Here is a 24065-nt window from a genome sequence, read left to right as displayed (position 1 = left end):
GGGGTGCGGGTTCGATCCCTAGTTGGGGAGTCACATCCTAAGATCCCACATGGCCAAAAAACCAAAACATAAAACAGAAGCAGTATTGTAACAAAACTCAATAAAGACTTAAAAAAAAAATTCTCATCTCAACTTGCTTCACAAGAAAACAAATCTTATTGCATATCTTTTTAACTGAAGCCTTTCTTCAGCAAAATTTGTGTGAATGCATGTTCTGTCCATCTGGTTTCAATGATCAGTCACAGTGAGCTTTAGCACACTTTAGCATACTTCTGGTATACATTAGCGAAAAGTATGGGCACACTGCCATATGCAGGTGTGCCAGGTGCAGTTGTGCTTACAGAGATGGAGCAGGTGTGGGTGTTGCCTGCAGAGGCCATCCATTCTGGGGAATGAAAGACATGTGTGTCAAAAACTCTGATCAGGATGGACTGAGGAAAGTCCAGGAGGTGCTGAGCAAGGATTATGAAAGTTAAGAACCTGGAGAATTGCTTCTAGCTGAGCCATAGGAAGTGGCTTCATGTCATCCACACAGGGTTTAAAGGAAGGATGGGCTTTAGACTTTGGAAATGTAAGGAAAACTATTTTCTTTAGAGAAAACACATAGAATAGGCAAAGAGTGGGTATGTTTGGGGGAACTGCAAGGATTTGTGTTTAGTAGAAGATTTCAAGGAGCCTATCATGGAAGATGAAGTTGGAAAGTTGGTTGGAGTTAGATCATGGAGGACCTTTAATACTAGGATAAGGAAATTGGGCTTTATTCTCTCCTTCCTTAGTTTCAGATATTAACTCAAGTGTTTTACCTTAGGTCTGATTATCAAGTATGATTATTCATAGAGAGTACAATGATCCTTTTGGCAGTTTGCTGGAGAACAAAAAATACTGTTACGCAACTGCAGTATGTGTCTGGGTCAAATGGCTTTTTTTTACCGAAAATTTTCCACAGAGGCTGTGCCAAATATGTCACATAATCCTATCACTCAGATGAAAGTCAGCTACATCGCTACAGCATGCACTTATTTTGATTCCTCCCTAGGTTCAATGATGTTAGGATTTACATTTCACACCTTTTTTTTTTTTTTTGACCAGGTGGGTGGTGCTAAAATGCCTAATACCCCATATGTCTGGCAAGTAAGCTGGTTTGTTTGAAAGCTGAGTCATTAAGCTCCTTTATCTTTCTTCTCAATTTCCTACTTAGCATTTTCCCTTCATATTGGGCACTTCATAAGCAATGAGGTGGCTCATTAGTTTGCTGCCCAGGAAACAGCAACCCTGTTTTTCTCTTTTCCTATTCAAAGGAATTATTTTAGTCTACTTGTGGTGTGCCTTGGAAATATTCTGAGCTGATAATTTTAGCTAGTGGAGGCAAAAGGAGAAACATCTGAATTTTATCGGGTAGACTTGGAACACTTCAGTTCATAAAAACATTAGTGAAAAGGGCCATTATTGTTAGTATTCTCTGGCTAATTAACTCAGTTGACTAAAGCTTGAGGCTTATGTGGCAAGGTCCATTAGTTTTGCTCTCTGATTATCTCTTAGAGCCACTGGTCCTGGCCGTTGATTTAGAAAATAATTATAATAACAACAAACACTTACATAGTACTATACACATGGACTCATTTAATCTTCAGAATAATCCTGAAGGGTAGGTACTGTTATTCTCTCCATCATTACAGATCATGAAACTGAGGCATTGAGAAGCTATGTCACTTGCCTGGGGCCCCATTACTGGTAATTGAGCCAGGATTTTGAACCTAGGCACTTGGGTTCCAACGTCTTTACTCTTGACCTCATTAAAATCCAAGGATGTCCCTAGACTTAAGGAAACATAATGTGTGTCTCAATATTTAAGGCTATTTATTTTGTATAGTATGAAGCTTTGAATTTAAGAAATTTCAGACCAGTGTATGATATACAGACACCAGAAATCTATTTAGCATCTCGTTTGTTGTCCATGCAGTGTTGTGCACATGAGCAAGGCTTCACAGAGGTGACATTTGAGACCTGAGCCAGGACTTAAAGGATGCTCAAGTGCTCAACAGGCAGAGAAGAGCATCACAGGTAGAGGGAATAGCACGTGCAAAAGGCTTGAGGAGGTGAAATGGCATTTGATGTGCATGTTTGAAGGAAAGTATGATGTTCACTGTATCTAAAACAGGGTGGAACATGAAGAGAGTGACTAAGATGCAATTTAAGGTTACAGATTGTACCCTGATGAACAGTTAAAAATTGTCCTATCAGGCAGTGACCTTTTTTTAAATCAAGGGCTCACAAATTTTTGTATCCAATTTCAAAAGGTTCTCAGGTGCTCTGAAAGTCACCTGTAGGTCTGTAGAGTCCTTCCCCCCAAGCAGTAGAGAATAATACGATCCAGTATATGTTTTAAGAAAGATGACTCTGGTGCCAATGAAAGATGGCCTGGGAGGAGAGAATGATTGGAAGCAGAGAGATCGCAGGGACAGATATAAAAAATCTAGCTGAGATGACAAAAAGAGAGCGATGTCTCTGAAAGATACTTAGGAGATGGAAGTGAGAGGATCTGGGCTGAGTTAAATGGGAAAGTTGCACATAAAATAGTTAAAAGTAACTGTTGTTTCTAGCTTGGTTTAGGATAGATAGTCATGTCATTAACAAAAACTAAAGGAGAGGAAAGGGGCAAGAGCAGAAAGATTATGGGCTTGATTTTTAGACCCACTGAGTTTCAGGTGCCCATGATATATTCCAATGGAAATGTCTGGTAGACAGTTGGAAATGCAGTCTGGAAAAGAAGTTAGCATTGGATAGAGAGAGATTCAGCTGTCTCTAGCAAATGGTAGGTTGAAGCGCTCTGGGTGGGTCAGGGCCACCCAGGAGAGCCCAGACTGAGAAGACAAGGGCAGAGGAGGAATATCCGGTAAAGCTGGCTGCGGAGGCAAGACTTGGGAGCAGCAGCAGCATTATAGCGTTTGAGAGCTTCCTGTTCTGAACACCGCATACATTAACTGGCCTGATCCTCAGATACCTCTGTGAAAGGGCTACATTTTACACATGAGGACCCCGAGGCACAGAGAAGTAAAGTAATTTGCACAAGGGCACAGAGCTAGTAAGTCGCTTTCAATGGTAAATTAGTGGTAGCCTCATTAAGTTGATGTGATTGAATTAAGACAGTTTTTGTCACAACTGTTTTACAGATTTAAATATAGATTGGTAAGCTTTGATGATAGTATTTCCTTAATTTTCCTCCTGCTCTATCAAGTAAATATAGTATGATCATCAGAATTCATGAAGAAAGTATGATCTGAGACTTTCATAAATTTCCAAATTCCTTGGCTTTTTCTCACATGAGTATTCTGTCAAGATACATGCATTTCTTAAACATATTTTTATTTAATAGGTTAAGTTTTCCCTGAAGTTTTCTCCCAATTAATAAGAATTTTTGGCATTAATTGGAGCACTTCCTGAAATGGTTTCATGAGTCATATTTTCATATTTCTACTTAGAATATACGTTGGACTCTCTTAGCAGTGATCTGAGACATTATCAAACTACATTCTTATTTTAATTTACCCAAAACTTCTCTTGTCTCCTTGAATTCATCCCTTCCTTAGAATATCTTCATTATATTTTCCCTTTTATCAGTACACCAGCAGTGGAGATTTTTCTTGGAGCCCATTTGCTCAGTGATTTTTTTATTACTTCATCAGAGTTATGCACACCAAGGAGGAAAGAACGATGAAGCCACACCAGGTTGACACAGCTGGACTATCTGCTAGACTGGAGTCAGCAGACTACAGTCCACGGGCCAAATGTGACCCCTCACATTTTTGTAAATAAAGTTTTATTGGAACACAGCCATGCTCAATCATTTACATATTATCTGTGGCTGCTTTCCTGCTACAAGGGCAGAGTTGAGTAGTTGCATTAAGTGGTGCAGTGCATGACCCACATAACCTAAAATGTTTACTGATTTGGACCTTCACAGAGAAAAGTGCTGACTCTTTCTCTGTAGCATACTACTTTTGGAAGATTAGGAATTGTCCAAAGCATATTTATAGTGCTTTAGAGTTAAGACATATTTATAGTGCTTTAGAGTTAAGAGTTCTCTTTTAAATAAAACTTTAAAGAAAATTTTACTCAGCTGAATAACAGAACTATTGAGTGGTTTCTGTAATATTTGTTCTTCGGGTCTAAAACAGATACAGTCAAGGGAATAATGAAACTGAATACTCCTTTAAGTAATCTAGAATCAGAATTCTTAACTGTATAATCAGTCATCTGAGTTTTTGTCAGTTTTAACAGAACTGTTTAATTTGGAAGAATTTCTTTTTCTTTGAATGCTCAGTAGATGCCAGGTCTTTCCTTGTGCTCAGCTTTTGGGATTTGCAGAAATATTACATTTCCCTACCCTCAGAGAAATATGTCTCAATTGGAACCAAGTTAAATACAAACCAAAAAAAATCTGGAAAAATTGACCTAGATCATAGATATGTAACAGAATGATAAAAATATGTTTTGTGCTGAGTACATTATTTTAGTTTATTAGCATGTTGACCATATCTTATGTTATACTTCAATCACATTTCTGAGAAAATGAATGTGCTTTCTTTTCTTTTTTTTAATTGAGGTATAGTCGACATACAGTATTATGTAAGTTTCAGGTGTACAGCATAGCGCTTCACAATTTTTAAAGGTTATATTTCATTTATAGTTATAAAATATTGGCTATGTTTCCAGATGTGCTTTATTTGCCATTCTTTTTGTTAAGCCAAGAAGTGTGTGAGGGCAAATGGGATCACATTCTGCTCTGTCAGATACAAGTTCTTCACTTGTCCCTCGTGAATGGCCACTCTCCTCAGTAGTTCTCCCCTCCCTTTTTGGCTGCTGTGGCTTCTGAGGTCCTCTCTTGCATCTGGGTTCTCTTTCCTGCAATTTGTTCTCCAGGATCTGCCTCCCTGGAGCATGATCACATGACTCTCCTGCTCTAAACTCCGCTCCTGTTCTCTGTAGCCCACCCAGCAAAATCTGGTCTTTCACCAGCATTGGAGACCTTCCACGCTGTTTCAAACCTACTCTCTGCCTTTTCTTCCCCCACTGTCCTTTTTTGTACCCTGAACTCTGAGTACTGTGACTACAGTCTGCACTTTCCCATCTCTTGATTTTCATACACATTTCCTCACTGTTTGAAATGTCCTTTAACCTCTGTGATATATGATAGGACTAATGAGATTAGATAGATTTCCAGGTTAAAAGTCTGCTCTTCAGGGCTTCCCTGGTGGCGCAGTGGTTGGGAGTCCGCCTGCCGATGCGGGGGACACGGGTTCGTGCCCCGGTCCGGGAAGATCCCGCGTGCCGCGGAGCGGCTGGGCCCGTGAGCCATGGCCGCTGAGACTGCGCGTCCGGAGCCTGTGCTCCGCAACGGGAGAGGCCACAACAGTGAGAGGCCCGCGTACCGCAAAAAAAAAAAAAGAATTAATCTTCAATGTGTATTGTCACAAGGAATAATCAGACTTGAACTTTATAAGCTTAGCACCTTTGGACTTCTGCCCCGTATGCAGTTTATGTGCAAGGTAAAACAAGGTCTTTTACAGTTTCTAATTAAAATAGTTTAGTTGCCACTTGGTTAACTTCCTGGTTTTTGAATAAAACTTAATATATTAGTCACCTGGAAATTTGGAATTTGAATGTGACAATAGAAATCTTTCTGTCCTAGTCAAGTTTTTGAAGCTGTACTGAAATGAATATTCCTCATATTTCTGGCTTCAGTAACTATCAGGGATGATTGATTACATGTGAACCATGTATTGATAGATTGGTAATTTTTAATGCAGAGCGGTCAGCCCCCCTGAAGGTTATAGAAGGCATCAGACTTTATAATCATGGTTGTTGTCCTTCTGAAAATTTCACAGAATGTCCATATAAACATCAATTATAGTCTTAGAACCAGCCAAAACCCTTTACAAAGTACATATAAATAGAAACCTTGTAAAATTCACTTTTTAACTCTCACACTTACGCTGTGCAAGGAACTAAGGTCTGGTCCCTGTTTCCAGAGTCAACACAGTCTGTTAGGGGAGATAAGAGGTGTAAGCAGCAAGAAAGACCAGGACAATCTCACATTAGTTAGAATTGACCCAAGTACCAGATGTGATGAGAAGCTCCTTCTTTCTAGCTGGGAAAATGGATGAAAGAGTTGGAAGTTGTGGTTTTGAGCTGGGCTTTGAAGGATGTATTATGTGGGGAAAGAGATGAGTGAAGGGGAAAATGATCCCCAGGCCAAGGTCTGATTTACACAGGCTGGAGACAGGACGCGCACACAGCGTGTGTCCTGTGGGAGGGGAAGGGGTCCTTGGGTGTGATTAGCAAGATTCACCCTCCCTCCTCCCTCCCCTCTGCTGCTGGATTGGAGGAAACCATTACCCCGTGGTCCTCTATTCTCCCTCACCTTCCCATTTGCTATTACAGGATGGTAAGAAGTTATGGAGAATAAGACTAGGGAAGAGGAATGGGGGTGGGAGTGTGCACAAAGAACTGCAGTAGAGCACAGGGGGCTCTTTACCATATTCTTTTTTTTCCCTCCTCTTTCAGTGTTCTTCCTTTTCCTAAGCTTGGCAGAATTCATCATAGGGAAGAGCAAAGAGGAGGTGGATAGGGCAGTTTCTGTAGCTGGCTCTTCATATTCAGTCTGCCTATAATTCTATGAGATTAAAGAGCATGCACTGAGTAGTGTTTGCAGAAAATAAACATATAATGCTGAGCATACAGAAATAATCTTGGTGGACCCTAAGCCTAGTTTTCTATGTCATCATCGTAATCATCAGTTTTATTTAGGAATTGTAAGATGCACAGAATTTTCTTACAACAGAGTAGAGATCTTAAAAGCTTTTTTTATAGAGGTAGAGGGGCATTTAGAACAAACTTTATTTTTTTTCCAGAAAAATGGCACTTAAAGAGCAATCACAGCATAAAATACCCAGTAGACATAAATCTTTTGCACTTTCATTAAGTCATAATTTTTCAGAATGTGTGTGTGCTTTTTCTTCTCTATAAGCAGAAAGAGAAAAAACGAAAACAGAATGAAGCAGTAGGCTTGAAAAATAATCAAACCTGGGGAGTAAGTTTTAAAGCTGCCTTGTGAATAAACAAGGCTGCAAAAGAAAGGTCTGTGGCTTGAAGGAAAAAACTGCTGCCACATTGCAGGGTCAGAGTTTTCTTTTCCTTTCTCTCTTTGTTTTTTTTTAACTTAAAGTGAACATGTTTTATCTTCCCGTAAAATATTGTTTCTTTGCCTTCTGAGAAATTATGTCAGGTTGAACACTATGCTTTGCCAGTATAGTCAGCTCTTTGTGCTAGAGGATCGTTCTAGGAGTTTGGCAGTAATTCTGCTCTGTTAAGACAAATTAGAGACTAGTAATGGGCCTTTATCTGGGTATTGGTATTGTCCATTTATATGCATGTGTGATGGAACCACTTCATAGTGACTGTTTTAAAAAACTTTTTGAGGTTTACCTTTAATTAGCGGTTTAAACATGTTTCTGAAAAATATACTTCGTCTCCTTTTAGAAAATATTTGCTTTATAAATTGAGAGTTTTCTTACTCGCAGCTCTGGGTAAGACGTAAATGATACGTGCTACTGATTGCTGAGGAGCTCAGTGGTTGTCTTTGAGATTACGTAGATTGAGCAAAGGAGGTAGAAAGCAGGGGGGCCATCCCTTACGAACTTTCTCCTCGGAAGATAAAGTGGAAGGAATTCTCTGTTAGCCACAGATGCTCGTGAAAGGTCTATGGAGATGTATCTATACAACTGTAATCTCTCTTTTTCAGCCTCTGTGCCTTCCTGCAAAAGATCAAGAGAAGGAAATCAAGGAGCCACTCTTATAACTTATCAGATAACCCCAGCAGGCTCAGTAGACAGACCAAGTTCCCAGGAAAAAAGCTACAGGCACTTGAGGATAAACTGCTTCCAACAGCTTTTAGCTTAAAGCTGACCTGGAAGGCTTTGACTCCCAATTACAAGGTGAGTTAGGAGAATGCAAGTTTAAAATCAAAAGCAGAGTTAGATTAGGCAATGCTTAATGATAGCAAAAGATTGCTGAGATATTACCAAATCACAGGAACATGTTTCTATTTTTTTATGTATATATCAGATGGAAAAATAAGACTTGGTGATTCTGGTTATGTTTAGCCATCTTAATAAAAAGTTCTGCAATATTTTTTTTAAGGATAGGAAGTAAAAAAAAAAAAAAAAGCCGAAATATTGAACGTTTTTCTGTCTACAGTTTGGCATCATGTGAAAATAAAGTGCTCCCCTTCCCTTCTGGAATAATAAACCTGCGCCTGAAAATGGCTGAAAGGTTATCCTCGCTTTCATTATATATGCATGACACACACACTCTTAAAATGCATAGTTTTTATAGTCTTTCATAGTAAACAGGTAGACGATTGGTTGTGATATTTTTACACATGAGGCTGAAATAAATATGATAACAGCAGTGCTCACTTTGGGGTCCTTGTCATCTTTGATATTTGCAGTCATTATTTTCAGAACCACTTCAGATATGCTGTTTGACATCTTAGGCCCAGTGGGTTTGGTCTTCACCGTTTGGACACATCCCTCCCAGTTATACGAAGCTTTCTACCTTCTGAGGTCAGTGACCCCCAGAGTGGGAGGATGTGCCATCAGAGCTCTTGGGGATCTTTTGCAACGTGTGTCCTCTACTCAAACCCTTATTTTCTCTGGAGCACAAGGGCAGCAGTGGTGGTGGTGGTGGTGATAGTTCAGACATCTGTAATTTGGAAAATACTCACAGGTGTTCTGATACCATTTCGACCTTTTCCTTGCATGGACTGCTCCCTCTTGGTAGGACAGAAACCATGGCTTACTAATTTAGTGTAATCACTGTTATGTCAGAAGATTTCTGCTTATTACTGCATCATTTAAAGTTAAATTTTATTTATTTATTTAGTTTATTGTTTTGGCTGCATTGGGTCTTAACTGTGGCATGCGGGATCCTCGTTGTGGCATGTGGGATCTTTCGTTGCAGCTCCTGGGCTTCTCTCTAGTTGTGGCGTGTGGGTTTTTCTCTTCTCTAGTTGGGCGCATGGGCTCCAGGGTGTGTGGGCTCTGTAGTTCGTGGCACGCAGGCTCTCTCGTTGAGGTGCATGAGCTCAGTAGTTGTGGTGCGCAGGCTTAGTTGCCCCGCAGCATGTGGGATCTTAGTTCCCCGACCAGGGATCGAACCTGCGTCCCCTGCATTAGAAGGCAAATTTCTTTACCACTGGACCACCAGGGAAGTCCCTTAAAGTTAAATTTTAAAGCACAGCTTGCAGACTGGTGGCCTACAGGCCAGATTTTAGACTATAATTTTTTTAATATGTAAAAGTTTTCTTTTTTAATATTGAGTTAATTGCCAACATCTCAAAAAGGAAACTTCACATAAAAAAAAGAAAAAAAAAAAACCCCAGGAAAACAGATACCTGGCTTCTCTTGGAAGGTGAAAAATCTGGTCTTGTTACTATTTCAAGACCTGAAGTTTGCTAGTCGTTACCATTCCCTAAGTCTTTAACCCAACCAGCTATACAGATTTGTGTTACCTACCTGGCATCTGTAGGCTTTTGAGGCCAAGATTCATGCTTTAAGCATCAATTTTGTCTCTCCTTACATGAAGTCAGTCCCCTGTAGTTTACACATAACACTCTCTTAGTCTTTATTCTCTTTTGGCATTTTATTATTTTATATAAAATGTGTGCGCTGTGAGAATGGTGGCTTTCTGAGGTTAAACTAACACCTGCCAGGCTTGCCTATGAAGAAGGAAAACTTTTCCAAAACCAGGTGGCCCATGGTTCTTAGTTTGGAAATCTGATTGGCGGAGTGATACGGTCTGAATCATTTTTTCCAGACCTGAGGTCGTCTATCTCAGAGTTTAATATGTCACAACCTAAGGGTTCCATTGCCTGATCTGACTGTTTTGGTCCCAGGGAGGTAAAGTGATTCACTGGGTTGGCTTCTTTTTGAATGACACCTATAGGCATTTAGAGTCCATCTTTTATCCCCTTATTCATTCTGGACACCAGAGTGATTCAGTGAGCTGTGTGCTACATGCGCAGAACTTTTGACATTGAGAAATCTCACCATCAGAATCAGATATACCTTCAAGCACAGTGGGTTGTAGTTAATCACAAAACTTCTCTTTCCGGCTTCCCTGGTGGCACAGTGGTTGGGGGTCCGCCTGCCGATGCAAGGGATGTGGGTTCGTGCCCCGGTCCGGGAAGATCCCACATGCCCCAGAGCGGCTGGGCCCGTGAGCCATGGCCGCTGAGCCTGCGCGTCCGGAGCCTGTGCTCCGCAACGGGAGAGGGGAGAGGCCACAACAGTGAGAGGCCCGCGTACAGCAAAAAAAACAAAAAAAAACCTTCTCTTGCCCCATCTTTGATCACTATATATTGTTGGGGACTGAACTACTTGCAGTAATGTTCCTTTTAATTTGATATTGAACCAAACTTTTATATAATAATAAAGAGCCTTAACCATGAAAGCATTTTAAATCATAGGGCCCTATGGGCATAGCACTTCTCTGTCTACATCAGCTAAACTCAGCCATTAATTATTTGATCATAGTTTACAAATAGGGAGAAGCTGACTTGATCCCAAAACAGTGGTTCTTATCCCAACAACCCATTTTTCAAACGGATAGTGCCTGTTACTCAAGCAGATTTTAGGCCTCAGGATATTCATTTTTAATGTTGAAGCAAACAAGAAAGAAGCCCAACAGGATTGGATGTTGACTTCTGGTAGTTTACTGTCCTCTGGCTGCATTACTTTTGCTCTGTCTCATGGGATCTCTTAGGTCAGTATTGCCTAGGATCTCTTGATACTTAACCACACGTAAAGGTGAAATGTACAGGGCTTCCCCTGGTGGCGCAGTGGTTGAGAGTCCACCTTCCGATGCAGGGGATGCGGGGGTTCGTGCCCCGGTCTGGGAAGATCCCACATACCGCGGAGCAGCTGGGCCTGTGAGCCATGGCCGCTGAGCCTGCGCGTCTGGAGCCTGTGCTCCGCAACGGGAGAGGCCACAACGGTGGGAGGCCCGCGAACCAAAAAAAAAAAAAAAAAAACATGAAACGTACATGAGTCCCTTTGACTATCAGGTTTACGTTCATGGAAATGAAGTAACTAGAAATTTGTCTCCACACGTTCGAGGAGTTGTGACTTGACTGTATGAGAAAGAAATTAAACTCTTCTGAAAAGGAAAAAGCAGGTGATTGGCACCTCATTTCCTTAAGGAAATGTGTTTATTTTCATTCCTGTTTTGTCGTAGGAATTAGTGTGTATGCATGTATACTCAGAAATGCTTCCAGGAAGCCCTTTATCTCTTTTTTCCTTGGCATTCCTGTTATTGGCTCCACATTCCACTTCCCTTAACTTCCTGAGGAAAGGACACCTAGGACTGAAAAAATGAAACCAATGAGGGCCATTATTGACATATAAAACGGGTTGAAATGTGGTGAAAAAGGTAAACCCAGTAAATCAGCTAGCCAGTCAGCAAATATGACATTGGCAAAAACTGGAAGAAGAGAAAGAGTATTCAACCCTGGCATGGCATGAAAGCTGACGTTTGCTCCCTTTTACCTCTTATGAAGATCATGAGACTTCTCCCTCAGTAGTAGAAACGGAGAGAATATCCAATGAGAATTGGCAGTGCTGAGACCATTTTACTTAACCTCTTTCTTCAAAAGGTGATCAAATATATTTCTTTGTTCTTTTAGGGGGACAGTTCCTTTATTTCTTGAGGATCATTGTAAATTCATGGATTTTAAAGATCTTTATGATTTGATTAGTTGCAGTGACTTTTTTTTCTGGATGCTCAAATAAAACCTTTGTTCCTTGGGAGCCCCTTGAGATTGGTTCCTGTATATACATACAGAAAAGAGAACTTATCAGAAGTGAATCACAATGAATTTTCACAAACTGAACATTCCCATATAATCAGCACTCAGATCAAGATACAGAACATCCCAGAAGCATCCATGTCCCATTAGTTTTTTTGACACTGCTTTTTAGTTCAACAGGATACTTTAAGCTCCTCTTGTTCATTTCACAGTCCAGTCTAAGAATCAGTTATTACAAGGAGCTCCGGTTCCTTTTAGTAGAAAATGGAATTTAGAAGCCACAGTCTGGGCATTAAGGGTGCTCATTTTTTTTTTTTTTTTTTTTTTTTTTGCGATACGCGGGCTTCTCACTGCTGTGGCCCCTCCCGCCGCGGAGCACAGGCTCCGGACGCGCAGGCTCAGCGGCCATGGCTCACGGGCCCAGCCGCTCCGCAGCACGCGGAATCCTCCCGGACCGCGGCACGAACCCGCGTCCCCTGCATCGGCAGGCGGACTCCCAACCACTGCGCCACCAGGGAAGCCCATGGGTGCTCATTCTTATCGGTCATCAGTGTTTCCAGACTTTTTCAGGGAACAGAGTTGGAAATAATTATATATTTAAAATAAAAAATTATGAGTTCACATTGAATTTTCAAAGTTAACTTTATGGAGTTTTACTATTATTTGATTTTATATTTGTAGCTCGTTTCTCTTCAAATGAATAATCTCAGCATTACTACTACTAATTGTTCTATTTTTATATAGAGAAAAAATGTAGAGTTTTATTTACCATTTATTACTATCATTATTTTTGGTCTTTCAAATTTTATGTATGTGGTCAAAAATGAATTTCCCTCACCTCCATTTTTAGTATTTAGTGTTGATATATTTCTATTAAATCTTTAGTTCACCAAATAATTTGAGTTATTTGCAATTCATTACATCATAAGCAGGAGATGTTCCAGAAGTGACAGTGGGATTATTGTACTGTTTGGATGGTGGATCAATTTGTGCTGCACTGAATGCATTTATTAGTGTCCACCCTTCATCACAGTGCAGGTCCAGAAATAGAAGAAAGATAAATGTTCTAAATGAAACACAGAGCCTGAAAGTGCCCCAACGGTTTTGTCCTTCTTGCTTCTTTTTATCTGTTAAATGGATATTTTATGGATGCTTACCTTGGAATGATTTCTTTTCCCTTGGTGAGTCAAGGGATCAAGTGCTTTGATTTTTGGATATATTTTGTAATATTTGACCTTGGGAAAAATGTAAGTGTTCATAGAGAATATAGGAATAGGTACTTTTCCCTCCGTCCGTCTGTCCCTTCCTCCCTCCCTCCCTCCCTCCCTCCCTTCCTTCCTTCCTTCCTTCCTTCCTTCCTTCCTTCCTTCCTTCCTTCCTTCCCTCCTTCTATCCTTCCTTTCTTTTTCCTACAACCAGGTGATTCCTTGAACTTGAAGCTGAGGGGTAGGCAGTGGGAGGGAAGAAGGAGAGCTGCATCTCTCCCGCTTTAGTCTTTTAAGCTTTTCACCTGTCTTCTCAAAATGTCTCATTTCCAAGCCTCCATAAGGTTGGAATCCAGTATTTTTGTCTTTTCCAAATATATTTTTAGGTACAGAAAGATGATTAATTAGACTTTAATTAGTCTAACTTTAAGGGTGATTTAAATGTTTCTTTGGACTTCTCTGGTAACGCAGTGGTTAAAAATCTGCCTGCCAATGCAGGGGACACGGGTTCGAGCCCTGGTCTGGGAAGATCCCACATGCCACAGAGCAACTAAGCCCGTGCGCCACAACTACTGATCCTGTGCTCTAAAGCCTGTGAGTCACAACTACTGAGCCCACTTGCCACAACTACTGAAGCCCGTGCACCTAGAGCCTGTGCTCCACAACAAGAGAAGGCACCGCAAAGAGAAGCCCACACACCGCAATGAAGGGTAGTCCCCTGTTGCCACAACTAGAGAAAGCCCGTGTGCAGCAATGAAGACCCAGTGCAGCCAAAAAAAAAAAAAAATTTTATTTAAAAAAAAATGTTTCTTTGTTGACTTTTCACATCAAATGAATAATGCCAGGAAGTACTGAGTGCAATAAATGAACAATACAGATCTACTTTGAAAGATTTGGCTTTCAGAGTGCAAGGGTTTATTAGGAGTAACAATTCTAGACTTTGTCTCAGTAAGAAGTGATTACAAAGATGGTAGACTAACACATAGGTTCCCCAAAACTTCAACTGTGTATGGCTGGTGTTAAATGTTTGAAATTTCAGAAACAATGACAGTTTAAATAGATGTCTTTTATCATGTGCCTTATATCACCCCTGTCATATCTAAGGTGTTTGCTCATTGATTCATCCAGCAAAGTGTATTGAATGTGTACTCAGTGTACTCAGTGTACACTGTACTCAGTGTACAAAGTGTACTCAGTGTGTACCAGGCACTATTCTGGGTGCAGAGATTATAACAAGGAGAGCAGGAAACAGATGATGTCTCTAGGGATAGACAATAAGCCAATAAATAATGTAACTATTGAGTGAAATAAGTGCTGTGAAGGAAATGAAAAGAATATTGTGCAGAAAAGTGGCAGGGCATGTGCCTATTTTGAGGCGACAGAAGCTGAGAACTGAAGGGTGGTTTGCTGACTGAATTTTCGTGTTTAGAAAACTAAATTTGAAAGTACTGTACAGTTTATTTAAACAATTGGGCTTCCCTGGTGGCGCAGTGGTTGAGAGTCCGCCTGCCGATGCAGGGTACACGGGCTCGTGCCCCGGTCTGGGAAGATCCCACATGCTGTGGAGTGGCTAGGACCGTGAGCCATTGCCGCTGAGCCTGTGCGTCCGGAGCCTGTGCTCCGCAACGGGAGAGGCCACAACAGTGAAAGGCCTGCGTACCGCAAAAAAAAACCCCAAAAACATAAACAATAAATACATGTTTGGCATTTGAATTTATTTTCAAATATCTAATTTTTTTTCAACTGGCATTATAAATTGTTGAACTTTAAGTTTAAAATCTCTTGTTTTGTCAGCTTCTGGAAACTGAAGGAAGTTCTGGGTGAGGGGTATACGGGAACTCTCTGTAGTAGATTTGTAACTTCTCTAAAAATCTAAAATTATTCTAGAATAAAACATTTAAAAGGAAAAACTGGCGAAGAAATACCAAAATTTATACTAAATCAAATACAGTGTGGCAAAGATGAGGAATCCAGACTACGTAGGAGGGGTCTGCAGGGAGAATGGTGGGTGTTGAGAATTCGTTACTTGGATGCTCTTATATAGACTTTTGTCTCATCACTCATTTTTGGACTAAATAAATTTTGCCCCCTTTCGTGCTTCTTTTCATCTTCTTAAATTTTATAAACTTAAAAAACCTTACAAATAGAGTTAGTTTACATTTTTCCTTTTGTTAAAAAAGTTTATTCATTTTCTTAAAATATTCTTGGACTACTTAGGATGTTATCCTTCAAGTGGAAATTAGCAAATCTTTTTCACATGTGGCTTTTAATAAAACTGGCATCATAAATAAAAGTTTTCTCTGATCAGAACAATCTACCCTTTGTTTTATTAGTATTTTTCAATTCATGTGTTTCTAAGCATAAAGTACCTTCTTTCACACATTAGAAGAAATAGAGAAACTGAAGTTGGCAAGGAGCCAGTAAATTCAGAATCTCCTTTGTAAATGCTTTGCCAACTGTAGCACAGATTAACAGACCTGCCATGGGAAGCTCTTTGGTAATCTATAATCTTTGAAAGTACTCTCCAGTATCTGGTTCCAAGAATGCTTCCTAATCTTTCATTATCTAGTTTAGGAGTCAGCAAATGATAGACTACAAGCTTGCAGTCTTGCTTTGTAAATAAAGTTTTATTGGAACATAGCTATGCTTATTCATGTGTGTATTGTCTATGGCTCCTTTTCCACTACAGTAGTTCCCCTTTATCCGTGGGGGATACGTTCCAAGACTCTCAGTGGATGCCTGAAACTGCGGATAGGACCGAACCCACTATATGCTGTGTTTTTCCTATACATACATACCTATGATAAAGTTTAACTTATAAACTAGGCACAGTAAGAGATTAACAATAACTAATAATAAAATAGAACAGTTATAACAATATACTGTAATAAAAGTTCTGTGAATGGGGTCTTTCTCTCAAAATATCTTATTCAGACAAATTTAATGCCTTTTCCATCTTAAGTAACCACTTATTATGCACTGTGGCCCTAACTTGCAGTTTGAGGAGTGATAGCAAAATTTCTTTTTCCTTCTTTACAATTGCACAGATAGATTCATTCTTATTGTAGATCTTACCAACCTCAGGATATGATTTTTTCTTTCCTTATTGAGTTGAGAACTTTCACCTTTTCACTTAAAGGAAAGACTTTATGGCTTCTCTTTCACAGATCTGAATTGCCAGCATCACTACTCTTGTGTTTTGGGGCCATTATTAAGTAAAGTAAGGGTTACTTGAACACAAGCACTGTGATATTGCAGCAGATGATCTGATAACCCAGACTACTATTACGTGACTAACGGGTGAGATATGCTGGACAAAGACATGATTCACGACCTGGGCAGGACACAGCAGGATGGCAGAAAATTTCGTCACGGTACTCAGAATGGCATGCAATTTAAGATGTATGAATTGTTTATTTCTGGAATTTTCCATTTAATATTTTTCAGACCATGGTTGATGTGGGTAACTGAAACCTTGGAAATCAAAAGCATGGATAAGGGGAAACTACTATAGAACGGTAGTGTTGAGTAGCTGCAGTGAGATGGTATGGCTCACAAAGCCTAGAAAGGTTTCTGCCAGGCCCCTTATGTAAAAAGTTTGCTGACTTCTGGTCTAGACAAAAGCAGTGACTGGGTTATCTCCTTCTGTTTCTGAATTTGGGATCCAAGAAATTTTGCAATCCCAAGGATTAGTAGACAACAAAGTCCTGTTGGTTCATGGTAGAGCTTTCTGCTTTATTTTTTTTAATTCATAAATGGAGGTACTGTTTTTTTAGTAAAAGGTTTCCATGAGCTTTCTGAAGTTTTTAGAAATAATTTTGTAATATAAAGTTCATTTCTGTAAACGTTAAAAGATAAATGCTTTAGTTATCACTTGAAATTCTTCTTACTATTTTTTTAATTTCTCAGGAAAAGTCTTAAAAATCCTTTTATTTTTGAGGTTTTAGGCCTATTACTTGGGAGTGAATCTGTGTCTAATACTATATATTGTAATTATTCCCTGTGAAGAGCAGGGCCCCTTTGGCAATCATCGACACCTGCTACATAGTTAACAGGCTTGTTAAAACACAGAGTGTTGGGCCTTAGAGTGTTTGATTTGCTGGTATGGATGAGCTCAAAAATTTGCATTTAGAAATTCTACTCCTAGGTATATATCTGGAAAAAAAAACCCCACTAATTCAAAGTATGCACCCCAGTGTTCATAGCAGCACTGTTTATAATAGCCAAGACATAGAAGCAACCCAGATGCCCATCAACAGACAACTGGATTAAGAAGATGTGGTGTGTGTATTTTATATATATATATATATATATATATATATTTATATATATATATATATAAAATACACACACACACACACACTGGAGTAGTACTCAGCCATAAAAAAAATGAAATGTTGCCATTTGCAGCAACATGGATAGACCTAGAGAATATTATGCTTAGTGAAATGTCATACGGAAAGACAAATACTGTATGATATCACTTCTATGTGACATCTAAAAAATAATACAAATGAATGTATATACAAAACAAAAGCAGACTCACAGATATGGAAAGTAAACATGGGTTACCAGAGGGGAGAGGGAAGAGGGAGAGGAACAAATTAGAGGTATGGGATTAACTGATACAAACTACTATATATAAAACAGATAAGCAACAAGGATTTACTGCATAGAACAGAGAATTATATCCATTATATTGTAATAACCTATAATGGAATACAATCTGCAAAACTACTGAATCACTATGCCGTACACCTGAAACTAACACAATATTGTAAATCAGCTGTACTTCAATTAAAAAAAAAGACTTTGCATTTGGAATAAGTTTCCAGGTGACACGTTGTTCCTAATACCACCTTTCAAAACCTCTGTAGTAGACAGTGCTGGCATTTCCCAAGCTTGGAATTTGGGGGACAGTAGCTTTTTTTTATCACAATTCAATATCAAGTGACATTTTAGACTTTCCTTTATATTTCTTAAGCTTCCACTCACCGTCTTTTTGACTAGATTCACTGATGACCCAGATATCATTTTTCCACTTTTATCTGTTTTCCAGTCCCCAAATTCTGTTGCTACTGTCCCCTGTCCTCACCACTCTTGTGGGGTTTTACTTAAAGAAAAAATAAAGTCACTGTTGTTTTCAGTGGCATTTTGGAGTGAAATAGATCCTGTATTCAATCTGCCAGCTTTACTCCAAGATGTGTGTGTGTATTTTAAAGTAATTCTTTCTTGATTCTCATAAAATCCCATGAGGTAGGTTGGGCACAAAAGTATCTTCTCTGTGCAGAGGAAGAAAAGACCCTGAGATAAGAGATCACATGATCTGATAAAAAAGGAATGCTCGAGGTCAGGCCTTTTGTCATCCATTTCTTTCTTAATTATAATGTAGCATGAGTTTGACATTATCTGGACCTCAAACCATCAGGACTCCTGTTCCTTCACTTTATATCAGTATCTCAAGTATTTTTTTTAATTTTAAAATTTTATTTTTATACAGCAGGTTCTTATTAGTCATCAATTTTATACACATCAGTATATACATGCCAATCCCAATCCTCCAATTCATCACACCCCCACCTCAGCCCTGCCGCCACTTTCCCCCCTTAGTGTCCAACGTTTGTTCTCTACATCTGTGTCTGTTTCTGCCCTGCAAACCAGTTCATCTGTACCATTTTTCTAGGTTCCACATATATGCGTTAATATACGATATTTGTTTTTCTCTTTCTGACTTACTTCACTCTGTATGACAGACTCTAGATCCATCCACGTCTCTACAAATGACCCAGTTTTGTTGCTTTTTATGGCTGAGTATTATTCCATTGTGTATATGTACCACATCTTCTTTATCCATTCATTCGTCTGTCGATGTGCATTTAGGTTGCTTCCATGACCTGGCTATTGTAAATAGCACTGCAATGAATATTGGGGTGCATGTGTCTTTTTGAATTATGGTTTTTCTGGGTGTATTCCCAGTAATGGGATTGCTGGGTCGTACGGTAATTCTATTTTTAGGTTTTTAAGGAACCTCCATACTGTTCTCCATAGTGACTGTATCAATTTACATTCCCACCAACAGTGCAAGAGGGTTCCCTTTTCTCCACACCCTCTCCAGCATTTGTTGTTTGTAGATTTTCTGATGATGCCCATTCTAACTGGTGTGAGGTGATACCTCATTGTAGTTTTGATTTGCATTTCTCTAATAATTAGTGATGTTGAGCAGCGTTTTTTTTTTTTTTGTGGTACGTGGGCTTCTCACTGCTGCGGCCTCTCCCATTGCGGAGCACAGGCTCTGGACGCGCAGGCCCAACGGCCATGGCTCACGGGCCCAGCCGCTCCACGGCACGTGGGATCCTCCCGGACCGAGGCACGAACCCGTGTCCCCTGCATCGGCAGGCGGACTCCCAACCACTGCGCCACCAGGGAGGCCCTGTTGAGCAGCTTTTCATGTGCTTCTTGACCATCTGTATGTCTTCTTTGGAGAAATGTCTATTTAGGTCTTCTGCCCATTTTTGGATTGGGTTGTTTATTTCTTTAATATTGAGTTGCATGAACCGTATTTTGGAGATTAATCCTTTGTCCGATGATTCATTTGCAGATTTTCTCCCATTCTGAGGGTTATCTTTTTGTCTTGTGTGTAGTTTCCTTTGCTTTGCAAAAGCTTTTAAGTTTCATTAGGTCCCATTTGTTTATTTTTGTTTTTATTTCCATTACTCTAGAAGGTGGATCAGAAAAGATCTTTCTGTGATTTATGTCAAAGAGTGTTCTTCGTATGTTTTCCTCTAAGAGTTTTATCGTGTCCAGTCTTACATTTAGGTTTCTAATCCATTTTGAGTTTATTTTTGTGTGTGGTGTTAAGGGAGTGTTCTAATTTCATTCTTTAACATATAGCTGCCCAGCAGCACTTATTGAAGAGGCTGTGTTTTCTCTATTGTATATCCTTGCCTCCTTTGTCATAGGTTAGTTGACCATAGGTGTGTGGGTTTATCGCTGGGCTTTCTCTCCTGTTCCATTGATGTATATTTCTGTTTTTGTCCCAGGACCATATTGTCTTGAGTACTGTAGCTTGGTAGTATAGTCTGAAGTCAGGGAGTCTGATTCCTCCAGCTCTGTTTATTGTTTTTTTTTTGTGGTACGCGGGCCTCTCACTGTTGTAGCCTCTCCCTTAGCGGAGCACAAGCTCTGGACGCGCAGGCTCAGCGGCCACGGCTCACGGGCCTAGCCACTCCGCGGCATGTGGGATCTTCCCGGACTGGGGCACGAACCCATGTCCCCTACATCGGCAGGCAGACTCTCAACCACTGTGCCACCACGGAAGCCCTCCAGCTCTGTTTTTTTCCCTCAGGGCTGCTTTGGCTATTTGGGGTCTTTTGTGTCTCCATACAAATTTTAAGATTTTTTGTTCTAGTTCTGTAAAAAATGCTATTGGTAATTTGATAGGGATTGCATTGAATCTGAAGATTGCTTGGGTAGTATAGTCATTTTCACAATATTGATTCTTCCAATCCAAGAACATGGTATATATCTCTCCATCTGTTTGTATCATCTTTAATTTCTTTCATCAGTGTCTTACAGTTTTCTGCATACAGGTCTTTTGTCTCCCTAGGTAGGTTTATTCCTAGGTACTTTATTCTTTTTGTTGCAATGGTAAATGGAAATTAAGTGTTTCCTTAAGTTCTCTTTCAGATTTTTCAACATTAGTATATAGGAATGCAAGAAATTTCTGTGCATTAATTTTGTATCCTGCTACTTTACCAAATTCATTGATTAGCTCTAGTAGTTTTCTGGTGGCATCTTTAGGATTCTCTATGTGTAGTATCATGTCATCTGCAAACAGTGACAGCTTTACTTCTTCTTTTCCAAGTTGTATTCCTTTTTCTTCTTTTTCTTCTCTGATTGCCGCCACCAGGACTTCCAAAACTCTGTTGAATAATAATGGCGAGAGTGGACATCCTTGTCTTGTTCCTGATCTTAGAGGAAATGCTTTCAGTTTTTCAACATTGAGAATTATGTTTGCTGTGGGTTTGTCGTATACGGCCTTTATTATGTTGAGGTAGGTTCCCTCTTTGCCCACTTTTTGAAGAGTTTTTAGCATAAATGGGTGTTGAATTTTGTCAAATGCTTTTTCTGCATCTATTGAAATGATCATATGGTTTTTATTCTTCAGTTTGTTAATATGGTATATCACATTGATTGATTTGCGTATATTGAAGAATCCTTGCATCCCTGGGATAAATCCCACTTGATCATGGTGTATGATCCTCTTAATGTGTTGTTGGATTCTGTTTGCTAGTATTTTGTTGAGGATTTTTGCATCTATATTCATCAGTGATATTGGTCTGTAATTTTCTTTTTTTGTGCTATCTTTGTCTTGTTTTGCTATCAGGGTGATGGTGGCCTCATAGAATGTGTTTGGGAGTGTTCCTTCCTCTGCAATTTTTTGGAAGAGTTTGAGAAGGATGGATGTTAGCTCTTCTCTAAATGTTAGATAGAATTCACCTGTGAAGCCATCTGGTCCTGGACTTTTGTTTGTTGGGGGATTTTTAATCACAGTTTCAATTTCATTACTTGCGATTGGTCTGTTCATATTTTCTATTTCTTCCTGGTTCATTCTTGGAAGGTTATACCTTTCTAAGAATTTGTCCATGTCTTCCAGGTTGTCCATTTTATTGGCATAGAGTTGCTTGTAGTAGTCTCTTAGGATGCTTTGTATTTCTGCGGTGTCTGTTGTAACTTCTCCTTTTTCATTTCTAATTCTGTTGATTTGAGTCTTCTCCCTTTTTTTCTTGATGAGTCTGGCTAATGGTTTATCAATTTTGTTTATCTTCTCAAAGAACCAGCTTTTAGTTTTATTGATCTTTGCTATTGTTTTCTTTGTTTCTATTTCATTTATTTCTGCTCTGATCTTTATGATTTCTTTCCTTCTGCTAACTCTGGGTTTTTTTTTTTTTTTGTTCTTTTTTCTCTCATTGCTTTAGGTATAAGGTTAGGTTGTTTATTTGAGATTTTTCTTGTTTCTTGGGGTAGGATTATATTGCTATAAACTTCCCTCTTAGAACTGCTTTTGTTGTATCCCATAGGTTTTGAGCCATCGTGTTTTCATTGTAATTTCTTTCTAGGTATTTTTTTATTTCCTTTTGGATTTCTTCAGTGATCTATTGATTATTTCGTGGCGTATTGTTTAGCCTCCATGCGTTTGTATTTTTTACAGTGTTTTTCGTGTAATTCATATCTAGTCTCATAGCGTTGTGGTCAGAAAAGGTACTTGATACGATTTCAGTTTTCTTAAATTTACCAAGGCTTGATTTGTGACCCAAGATATGATCTGTCCTGGAGAATGTTCTATGAGCACTTGAGAAGACAGTGTATTCTGTTGTTTTTGGATGGAATGTCTTATAAATATCAATTAAGTCTATCAGCAGTGTTTTGAAAGAATTACACTGCTGCCTCTATTCCTATTCTTAATGTACAACTCAGCACCTGGGAGAATAGGACCTAATAATAATGCTCCAGGCCTCTAGAGCACCATTAGCAGCCTGATGGGTCCTTTTTTAGGACAACCAGGAGGTTTTCTCTTGGGAATGTTGAACTTTGTACAGTCTTTCTCTCTAGTTGACTACTGAACAGATAGGGAACTCCAATTTGCACATCACTTGGGTTATATTGGATTATCTTTGTGCAAATATAATAAAATCAAATAACTGACATGATGATGGTTATCTACAGGCAGACTGTGTACACAGTCAACTGTACTTAATGTATAGAATGGAGGCCTTAAGTCTTAACTATAAAATGATAAGCCCAGTAAACAATCTGAGTGGTTTTTGTGGCCCATGACATTAGACTGTAATGTTGACATAGTCCCCACCCTCAAAGATCATACAAGATCACTACAGATAAACTCAGTGCAGTGTATGTTCAATATGTATGCATAAGTATAGAGGTAATACAGGTTGAAATGGCAATTTTCTCTAATAGGTTAGGAAAAAATTTATAAAGAAGATGAAACCTGAGCACAGAATAATATAATTAATGCCTGCATATTATGAAAGTCATTATAATTGATGACACAAGAAGATTTTTTTATTGTAAAATATACATAATATTTACCATTTTAACCATTTTTAAGTGTGCATTTCAGGGGCATTAAATGCATTCGCATTGTTCTGTAGCCATCACCACCGCTATAGTCTGGATGTTTGTGTCCTCCCTAAAATTCATGTTGAAATCCTAACCCCTAAGGTGATGGTATTAGGAGGTGGGGCCTTTGAGAGTGATTAAGTCATGAAGAGAATTAGTGCCCTTATAAAAGAGACCCCACAGAGATCCCTTTCCTCCTCCTGCCATCTGAGGACACAGTGAGAAGACAGCCATCCATGAACTAGGAAGTGGGTCCTTACCAGACAGCAAATCTTCCAGTGCCATGATCCTGGACTTCCCAGCCTTCAGATCTGTGAGAAATAAATGCTTTTGTTCTTAAGCTACCCAGTATTTTGTTATAGTAGCCCAAAGGGATTTAGACAACCTTTTTCTATCTCAAGAACTTTTTCATCTTCCAAACTGAAACTCTGTACCTATTAAATACTAACTCCATTTCCCCCTTCTCATAGACCCTGGCGACCACTCTTCTACTTTCTGTCTCTCTATAAACTTGACTACCCTAACTACTTCATATAGTACTCTACCAAGTAGAATCATACAATGTTTGTCCTTTTGTGTCTGGTTTATATCACTTAGCATAATGCTCAGGTTTCATCCATGTTGTAGCATGTGTCAGAATTTCCATCCTTTTGAAGGCTGAATAATATTTCATTCTACAGGCACGCCTCATTTTATTGCACTTGGCTTTTTATTGTGCTTCACAGATACTGCGTTTTTTACAAATGGAAGGTTTGTGGCAGTCCTGCATGGAGCAAGGCTATTGGTGCCGTTTTTCCAACAGCATTTGCTCACTTCATGTCTCTGTGTCACATTTTGGTAATTCCCACAAGATT

General features: G+C 39.4%; 1 protein-coding gene across 1 annotated transcript in view; it reads left to right on the top strand.

The window, feature by feature from the left end:
- The window catches only part of OSBPL6 (oxysterol binding protein like 6), a 207317-nt gene that overhangs the window by 80636 nt on the left and 102616 nt on the right, over positions 1–24065 (top strand). Inside the window, exon 2 of the mRNA XM_060152564.1 lies at positions 7802–7994. The gene's annotated coding sequence lies outside the window, so the exon portion shown is untranslated. The remainder of the gene's footprint in view (positions 1–7801; positions 7995–24065) is intronic.

Source organism: Lagenorhynchus albirostris, chromosome 6, assembly GCF_949774975.1.
Source record: "Lagenorhynchus albirostris chromosome 6, mLagAlb1.1, whole genome shotgun sequence".
Classification (NCBI taxonomy): Eukaryota; Metazoa; Chordata; class Mammalia; order Artiodactyla; family Delphinidae; genus Lagenorhynchus; species Lagenorhynchus albirostris.
This window is presented reverse-complemented; position numbering and strand designations above follow the sequence as displayed.